This window comes from Sturnira hondurensis, unplaced genomic scaffold, assembly GCF_014824575.4.
Source record: "Sturnira hondurensis isolate 20B ecotype Veracruz unplaced genomic scaffold, ASM1482457v3 Scaffold0004068, whole genome shotgun sequence".
Classification (NCBI taxonomy): Eukaryota; Metazoa; Chordata; class Mammalia; order Chiroptera; family Phyllostomidae; genus Sturnira; species Sturnira hondurensis.
In genome coordinates this window covers 4,452,170-4,460,213 of record NW_028076699.1, presented here as the reverse complement: position 1 = coordinate 4,460,213, position 8,044 = coordinate 4,452,170, and the positions used below count along the sequence as shown (strand labels likewise).

Genomic DNA, 8,044 nt, shown 5'->3' with positions numbered 1-8,044 from the left:
AGACCCTTCATGGCTGAGGGTCCAGTTCTCCACCAGGAACACTGCCTGGACCAGAAGAGATGTGAGTGGAGGCGATGCGAGCAGAGGTGAGGGGAACCTAGATCAGGTGGTGGGAGGGTGATCCCACTATCACTTATGGCCTTGAGATCAACTTCCACAGCTGGTGCTGTAGTTCACCCACTACCCTCTTTCAAGTTTCCCAGGAAGCAAACCCAGCCAGAAATGTGAAGTGATTCCCAAATGGGTCAAAGTTCAGAGAAGCAAGTGGATTGGGGCAGTGCGAGGGGTAGACTGTGGTGGACACTCCGGTCTTCCACCTAGATCTCACCCATCCTGAGCTGCTTAGAACTGTTCTGCCCCCTCCCACGAGTGGCTAATGTGCAGCTGCAGGCCCATCTACCTGGAATTTGGGACACTTGCGTAGGGCCATGCTCCAGGGCTCTTACTAGGATCAGCTGAGGCCTCAGTCACAGCTGTATTACAGGTCAGCTCCGGCCTCTGACCGATCTTGCCTTCCTACCTTCCTTACAGGCACATTTTTCCAAGAACACTCCTCAGTAAGCCTTAGGCCAAAACTCTCAAAGTCAGGGTTGGTTTCTAGAGAACCTCATTGAAGCAGACATGTTGGTAAACTTGCTCAAGGTAGTAGCCCAGGAATATGCCTGTCTCACCGTGTCATGAAGACAGTTTCTCAAGGTGACAACAGTGTTTTTGCATTAAGTTTTTAAATTTTAAATTAAGTATTTAATAGAGAATCAGTCCTGGCTGGTGTGGCTCAATGGATTGAGTGCTAGCCTGCGAACCAAAGGGTTGCTGGTTTGATTCCCAGTCAGGGCACATGCCTCGGTTGCAGGCCAGCCAGGTCTCCAGTGCGGGGCGCATGAGAGGCAACCACACATTGATGTTTCTCTCCCTCTCTTTCTCCTTCTCTTCCCCCTCTCTGAAAATAAATAAATAAAATATTTCATAAAAATAGAGAATCAAGAGGTTTAAAATATGTATATTCTTTTTTTAATTTTTTTCCCAATATTTTATTTATTTATCTTTAGAGAGGAAGGGAAGGAGAAAGGAAGGGAAACATCAATGTATGGTTGCCTCTCATGCATCCCCAGCTGGGAACTGGCCTGCAACCCAGGCATGTGCCCTGACTGGGAATCGAACCATGATCGTGTGGTTCGCAGGCCCGCGCTCAATCCACTGAGCTACACCAGCCAGGGCTTAAAATATGTATAGTCTTTTAAAAAGTATTTATTTATGTTTAGAGAGAGACGAGAGGGAGAAAAACACCAATCCCAACTGTGTCTCGTACCTGCCCTGACTAGGGTCTGAACCTGCAACTCCAGCATGCACCCTGACCCAGAATCAAACCTGTGACCTTCCGCTTAGTGGCATGATGCCCATCGGTCAGAGCAATGTGTATATTCTTTATAAAGTTTTTGAGATACTATTATATAACGTCCCCAAACTTAGTCTGTTTTGTCATGCTTAGGGATTTCAGCGGACCTTGGACGGGGCTCAGCAGGGACGGCTACTCTCTGCTCCATGGTGTCTGGGGACTCAGCTAGTAAGACTCCAACAGTGGAGGGGCTGGAATATTCTACAGGCTTTTTCTCTTACACATCTAGTGCCTAGCTTAAGATGACTCAAAAGTTGAGTTCAGCGAGAATTATTAAGGTCTTTTCACATGCCTTGGGCATTTTCCTGCATGTCACTTGAATTTCTGAAGGAAAAATCCTGACAGGAAGCATTCCAAAAATCCAAGGTGGAAGCTGCGTGAATCTTTCTGACCTTGCCTCAGAGGTCGGGTGTCATCACCTCTGCTGTGGTCCTGGGGTCTCAGCTGCACGATCTCACCCAGCTTTCAGGAGAGGAAATGTAGAACTCCCCTCCCAGTGGGAGGAGAGACAAAGACTTCGCAAGCATTTGCTTTTCTAATATTAATGTATTTATTTGTTTATTTCCTCACCCTATTTATTGATTTTTTAAAAGACTTTATTTATTTATTTTTAGAAAGGGGTGGGGAGAGAGGGAGAAAGAGAAGGAGAGAAAAAAATGAATGCAAAAGAGCAACATCGATCGGCTGCCTCTTGCATGCCCTCAACCGGGAACCTGGCCCACAGCCCAGGCATGTACGCTGAGCGGGAATCAAACCCACGACACTTCCGTTTATAGGATGACACTCTAACCAAGTGAGCCACATTAGCCAGGGCAACTTTTGTTGTTGTTGTTGTTTTTTAAACCACACACCACTTGTAGGGATTTATCCTAGGGAACTAATACAAGTGTCCGAGATGCATGCAAAAGGAAGTTTACTTCTCAACACTGTTCCAAATGCCGAAAAACTGGAAACAGCTAAACGGCCAACAACCCACAGGGGTTGGTTTCATGCTTTGTGGTGCAGTGTGTCAATACTGTGTCGATACTGTGAAATACTATGTAGCTATTTAAAAAGATGATATAATAGGATGGAAAGATTTTTACAATGTATTGTTAAATGGAAAAAGTGGTTGCAGAAAGATCATATAGTAAGATACATTTTGATTTAAAGAATGCAGTTTTTAAAAAAATATTTATTTTTAGAGAGAGGAAATGGGAAGGAGAAAGAGTGGGAGAGAAACATCAATGTGTGGTTGCTTTTCATGTGTTTCCTACTGGGGACCTGGCCTGCAACCCAGGCATGTGCCCCGACTGGGAATCGAACTGCGATCCTTTGCTTCACAGGCCTGCGCTCAATCCACTGAGCTACTTTAGCCAGGGCAAAAGAATGCAGTTTTTAAAAAAGATTTTATTTTTAGAAAGAGAAGGCAGTGAGAAAGAGGGAGGAAAATATGGACGTGTGAGAGAAACATTGATCGGTTGCCTCTCACTTGCCCCCAACAAGGATCTGGCCTAGAACCCACGCATGTGCCCTGACCAGGAATCAAAACAGTGACCTTTCAGTTCATGAGACAACACCCAACCCCTAAGCCACATGTGTCAGGACTGCAATGTTTTTCTTTCTTTTTAATTATAGACATATTCAACAAGCTCATTGAGTTTCTCCTGTGCTAGCTCCGCGCTAGGCACTGGGGACAGGGATACAGAGCAAATAAGAACCAGCTCCGGATGGGAAAGAACTCACATCCCGGGCAGGGTGGTGGTGGTGCTCGTGGTGGCGGCAGAGAGACACACAAGAGGAGGGGTTTCACTTTGGTAACTCCCCAGAGGAGATAACACTTGAGTTGAATTTTGCAGTAAATCAGCCAGGAAAGTGAAGACCGCAGTGTTGTAGTCATGAAGTTGAACACCATTCATCCCTTCCACCAACCATAATCCCATTTTTGCTGCTGGCAATTGGTTCAGAAATGGGCACGTGGCCAATTCTGGCCAATGTGAGGCGAGGGGCAGTCTCCTGGGGGACTTCTGGGAAAAGTTTTTGAGTGTCTAATAAAGGCATTAGACATGGTCTCTGTTCCTGCGGATGTTTTCATGTCTAGGTGTGAAGTTTGAGCTACTGCCACCTTCTTCCAACCCAGAAAAGATTCAACTTTACAATGAACCTGATACCAAGGGTGGCAGAGAAAAGAGACATAAAAGACTGGTTCCTCAACATTTTTGAGCGTTGATTATATAGTGCCTGAGATCCCTCTTGCCTCTATATGAAGGGAGATACTGTATATCCTGATTGTGCAAGCAGGTTTGGGTCAGGGGTGTCATGTTACTTGCAGCTGAAAGCATGCTAACTATTGCAGAAGAGCATTCCAAGCACCACGAACAGGTGAGAGAGAATGCCATGTAGTTTGTATCGCTGCCAGGGAAGCTGGATGGGGGGCAGGGAATGCCACAGGCTGACAATGGACAGGCCAGTAAGGCTAGGTCATGACAAAAGTATGCCATCAAAGATTTCGTGATTTAATGAAACAGCAGTAGGGAGCTGGTTAACTGTAATAAGCAGCAAAGTGATTTGCTCAAATCTGTGTCTTATGAAAACCGCTCTGGTAGATAACAATACGCAAGAGAGAGAGGGAAAGCGCAGCACTCGGGGACATCCGCTGAAGGACTGTTGCTTATGAGGAGAGACAATGGGCAATGACATTGAGGTGGAGAGCAAGAGAGAGTCAAATATTAAGGAGGCAGAGTCGCCAGGCTGGGTGTTCAGCTGACTGTGCTGGAGAGGAGAAGGGATGGAGCTCCCTCCCAGGGTTCACACCTGGGCTTCTGAGAGGCCACTGGCGCCACGTCCCGAGAAAGGCAATGCTAGAGGCAGGCTTGTGTGGGAAACGAGGAGCTTGGTTGGTCTAGACATGCCGTGTACATGGTGCCCCAAGATGCTACAAGTGTAGGAAAACCTACTGAAGGGCATTGATCACCTTTTTTTCCTGCTAACCACCTTGATTCGCTCTGGGGAGCCCTCCCTCCACCACTGGACAGAGAGTTGGGGGACCTGCCATCCATCTGGCCAAAGTGTAGTCCACAATCTGAGCCTGGACAATTAAATGCTTTTCTTGGAATCTGAACCTCCACCTTCCTCAACCAAAGTATTCAATCATCCCCTCAAGATTATATTTTGTCTTAGTTTGGGTTCCCCTAAACTTACAGCCTGAGCAAGGGCTTGTGTATAGGAAGTGTATTTGGGAAGCGATTCCAGGGAGCAGGAGAGAGGAGCTGGGAGGAGAAATCTAACCTAAAGTTTGTCCCATTTGGATGCTCCAGCCCACTGGAACCTTCTGAGGAGCAGACTGTAAGTCTCAGAACAGTCTGCAAGAGGGGCGAAGGGAGCGTCCATTGGCTCCTGACCCCACTGGTAAGGGGAGTGACCCATGCACCCCTGGGTGGCCCGGGCATGTGTGCTCAGAAGACTCCCATAGGCAACTCAGGTGGCAGCATCAGAGAAGCTTGGGACAGGAAGTGAGAGGCTGCAGTGCATCCTGGTTTGAGATGAAGCTCTGTCAGGGCAAACTGGGTCAACACCTGTGCAGAGAAGACCGCCATGCAGAGAAGACACCTGTGCAGAGAAGACCGAGGGGAGGCTGCGCGTATGCAAAGCACAAGAGATGTGTGATACAGGCCTCAAAAAACATCTGCCACTCCCGTGGCTCAGATCTCTGGAACTATTCCCGCAAGGCCCCGAGGTCCAGCTCCTCCGTCAGTTCTTCAGGCCACACCACAGCCTCCCGGTGGGCTCACAGCAGCTGTAGTTTTTCTCTTGCTCGAGACCAAACAGCACTAATGGACGCAGCACGTCACATCCTAGAGAGCCAACTCAAAAACTGTTGTGGAGCAAACAAGACATGTTTCTGTGATATTTCCTGAGAAGTCCTTTGGTAAAAACGAAAGGCTGAGGCCTGTTTTCTGAGGGCGTGGCCTCCCTACACATTGCCCTCCCTGAATCTCAGAGAACACTTGGGCACTTCGGGGGTAGGGTCCACCTGCCTTACCCCCCGGGCTCCTGACTAAGAACAGCAGGACGCACCTGTGTCTCCTCAACACCCCCGGGTGGTTGTGCTCCTGGGCTAAAAGAAAGTCGCTAAGGTATAGCCTCTAAGGGTAGGCCAACTTAGAGCAGCAATTTTCAACTGGAATACTGCAAGAATTTTAAAAGATTTTATTTATTTTTGTAGAGAGAGGGGAAGGGAGGGAGAAAGAGAAGGAGAGAAACATTAATGGCTTGCCTCTTGCACACCCCGAACTGGGGACCTAACCCACAGCCCCAGCATGTGCCCTGACCAGGAATCGAACTGGTGACTGCTCACTTTGTGGGATGATGTCCAACCCCCTGAGCCACACCGGTCAAGGTGTGCCACACTGACCTCTTTTCCCTTTGTTTTTCAAATGAAAAAATGACCACAGCCAACTGGACAATTAGGCATCTGCTACAAATGAATTGCAATTATATCTATTTCTGGTCAGATCAGCAAACATGTATTTGTTAATTTCAGTCATTAGTTTATATGTGCTACGAAGTGAAAATGGTTGGAAAGTGGCTGGCTTCGACCAAGGTCTTGACCTTGGGTTTGGGGCCTCATGAGTTTATGGGCCCAGGATGGAATCACACCGCAAGTGAAACATGAGCGTGTTGGGGGGGGGGGGCAGGGAGCATATTCACAGGCACATGCTTGCTTGCTTGCATGCCGACTGGGCCAGCTTTCCTCAGTGGAGACAATACTGATGGTCACTGACCAAACATCACTTTTAGGGAGAGAATGGCACGTAAAGATAAATTGGTGACTAGAGACACACCAAGTGGTGTGCATTGTTTTCATTCTCTCAGCATCAACTAAGCCTATATACTGGTACCTGTGCCCTCCAAGTCTAATGAAGCTGACAGACACAGGTGTAAAGTTTAGTAGGAAGTTGTAAGAGCTAAGGTACAGGGATAGGCAGTGAGTCACAAGGGAGTAAGTTACCCTGTGAAATCTGGGGAGACTGCCCAGAGGAGGAAGTGCTCAGGTGGGCCTTCAGGGACCAGGAGGAGCTTCCAGGCAGATGATGGGGAGATAAAGAACAACAAACAAGGAACCAGCAGAGTGAAATCACAGAGGCGTGAAACAACACGGTGTGTTCGGGGACTCCGTGAATGGTATTAGGGACTCTGTGAACGGTAATGGTGGGAGGTAGCTCCCGTACTCGATCCTGTAGGAAAAGGAGATTTCATTTGGGAAATAACACTCGTATATGCATGTTCCATATATTTTAAAGAAAACATTGGTGATGTTTTTTGAAAAGTTCAAATAGTACAGAAAAAGTAAAAAGTAATAGGTCCCATTGTCCTTTCCACCCACCTAAATCCCCTCAGGTAATCTTTTTTTGAAAAAGGTTTTATTTATTTATTTTTAGACAGGGGAGGGGAGGGAGAAAGAGAGAGAGAAACAACAATTTGTGGTTGCCTCTTGCACACCCCCTACTGAGGACTTGGCCTGCAACCCAGGCATGTGCCCTGACTGGGAACCAAATCAGTGACCCTTTGGTTCACAAGCTGGCACTCAATCCACTGAGGATCACCAGCCAGGGCCCTTCGGGTACTTAACAGCCTATAAAGTAGCAGTTTCTTGTGTATCCCTCCAAATATTCTTTATATACCTCTAACACACACACACACACACACACACACACACATATGGTCTGTCCAGAAGGTATCCAGCCATGTAATATGAAAATAGAGACATTTATTGAACAAAATACAAGATACAGGAAACATTATTCATGAGACAATGATAGCTCCGTCCCCTTCAAAGTAGGCATCGTGGTACGTTACACAGTTCAATCAACTGCCATCAGCTGCCCCATCGTATTTTCTTGAATGTCATTGAGAGTTTAGTTTTGGGAAAAGCCAGAACTTGTAGGCCTCCAAATCTGGGCTGAAGGGGGCCTGAGTCACCTGGGTGATTTGATGTTTCACCAAAAACCTGTGCAGGAGAGGTATCTTTGAGCCCACTGAATAGACACCATGAGCAAAACTCATCGCCCACCCCACCCTCCAACGAGCTAAAAAAATGTACAGACAAGAAGTTATCATTGAAATCAATGGTGGCAGACGTATCCAAGGAATCCTGCGGGGATTTGACCCCTTTATGAGTCTTGTAATAGATGAATGTGTGGAGATGGCAACATTGGGCAACAGAACAATATTGGAATGATGGTAATACGAGGCAAGAGTATCATCACGTCAGAAGCCTTAGAATGAGTACAAAGAATGGCTGTGTTCACCAGAGAAACCAACTGTTTCTGCGTCCCCTCTCCCCGTCTCCTGTTTTACTTCAACATAAAAATTGAGTCATGTACATTTTCACATTGAACTTTTGTTAAATTTTTGTATTGGTCAAAAAAAGCCTCCTCCGCGTGAGTTGTGATACATGAGTGGGCATGTCGTCATGATGTCACTGCCAATCACCAGTTGCCCATAGCTCCGGCCTTAAGGCAAAACTCAATGCAGATTTGTGACTCTACTTGTTCAGTCATTTTTATTTATTTATTTATTTATTTAAAATATTTTATTTATTTATCTTTAGAGGGTAAGGAGAGAGGGAGAGAAACATCAATGTATGGTTGCCTTTCATGCATCCCC

At 46.7% G+C, this 8,044-nt stretch overlaps 1 pseudogene; it reads left to right on the top strand.

Annotated features, from left to right (window-relative positions):
• The first annotated feature begins 2,000 nt into the window (after positions 1 to 2,000).
• LOC118985045 (small nuclear ribonucleoprotein G-like) lies at positions 2,001 to 7,663 on the top strand (annotated as a pseudogene).
• Positions 7,664 to 8,044: the final 381 nt, after the last annotated feature.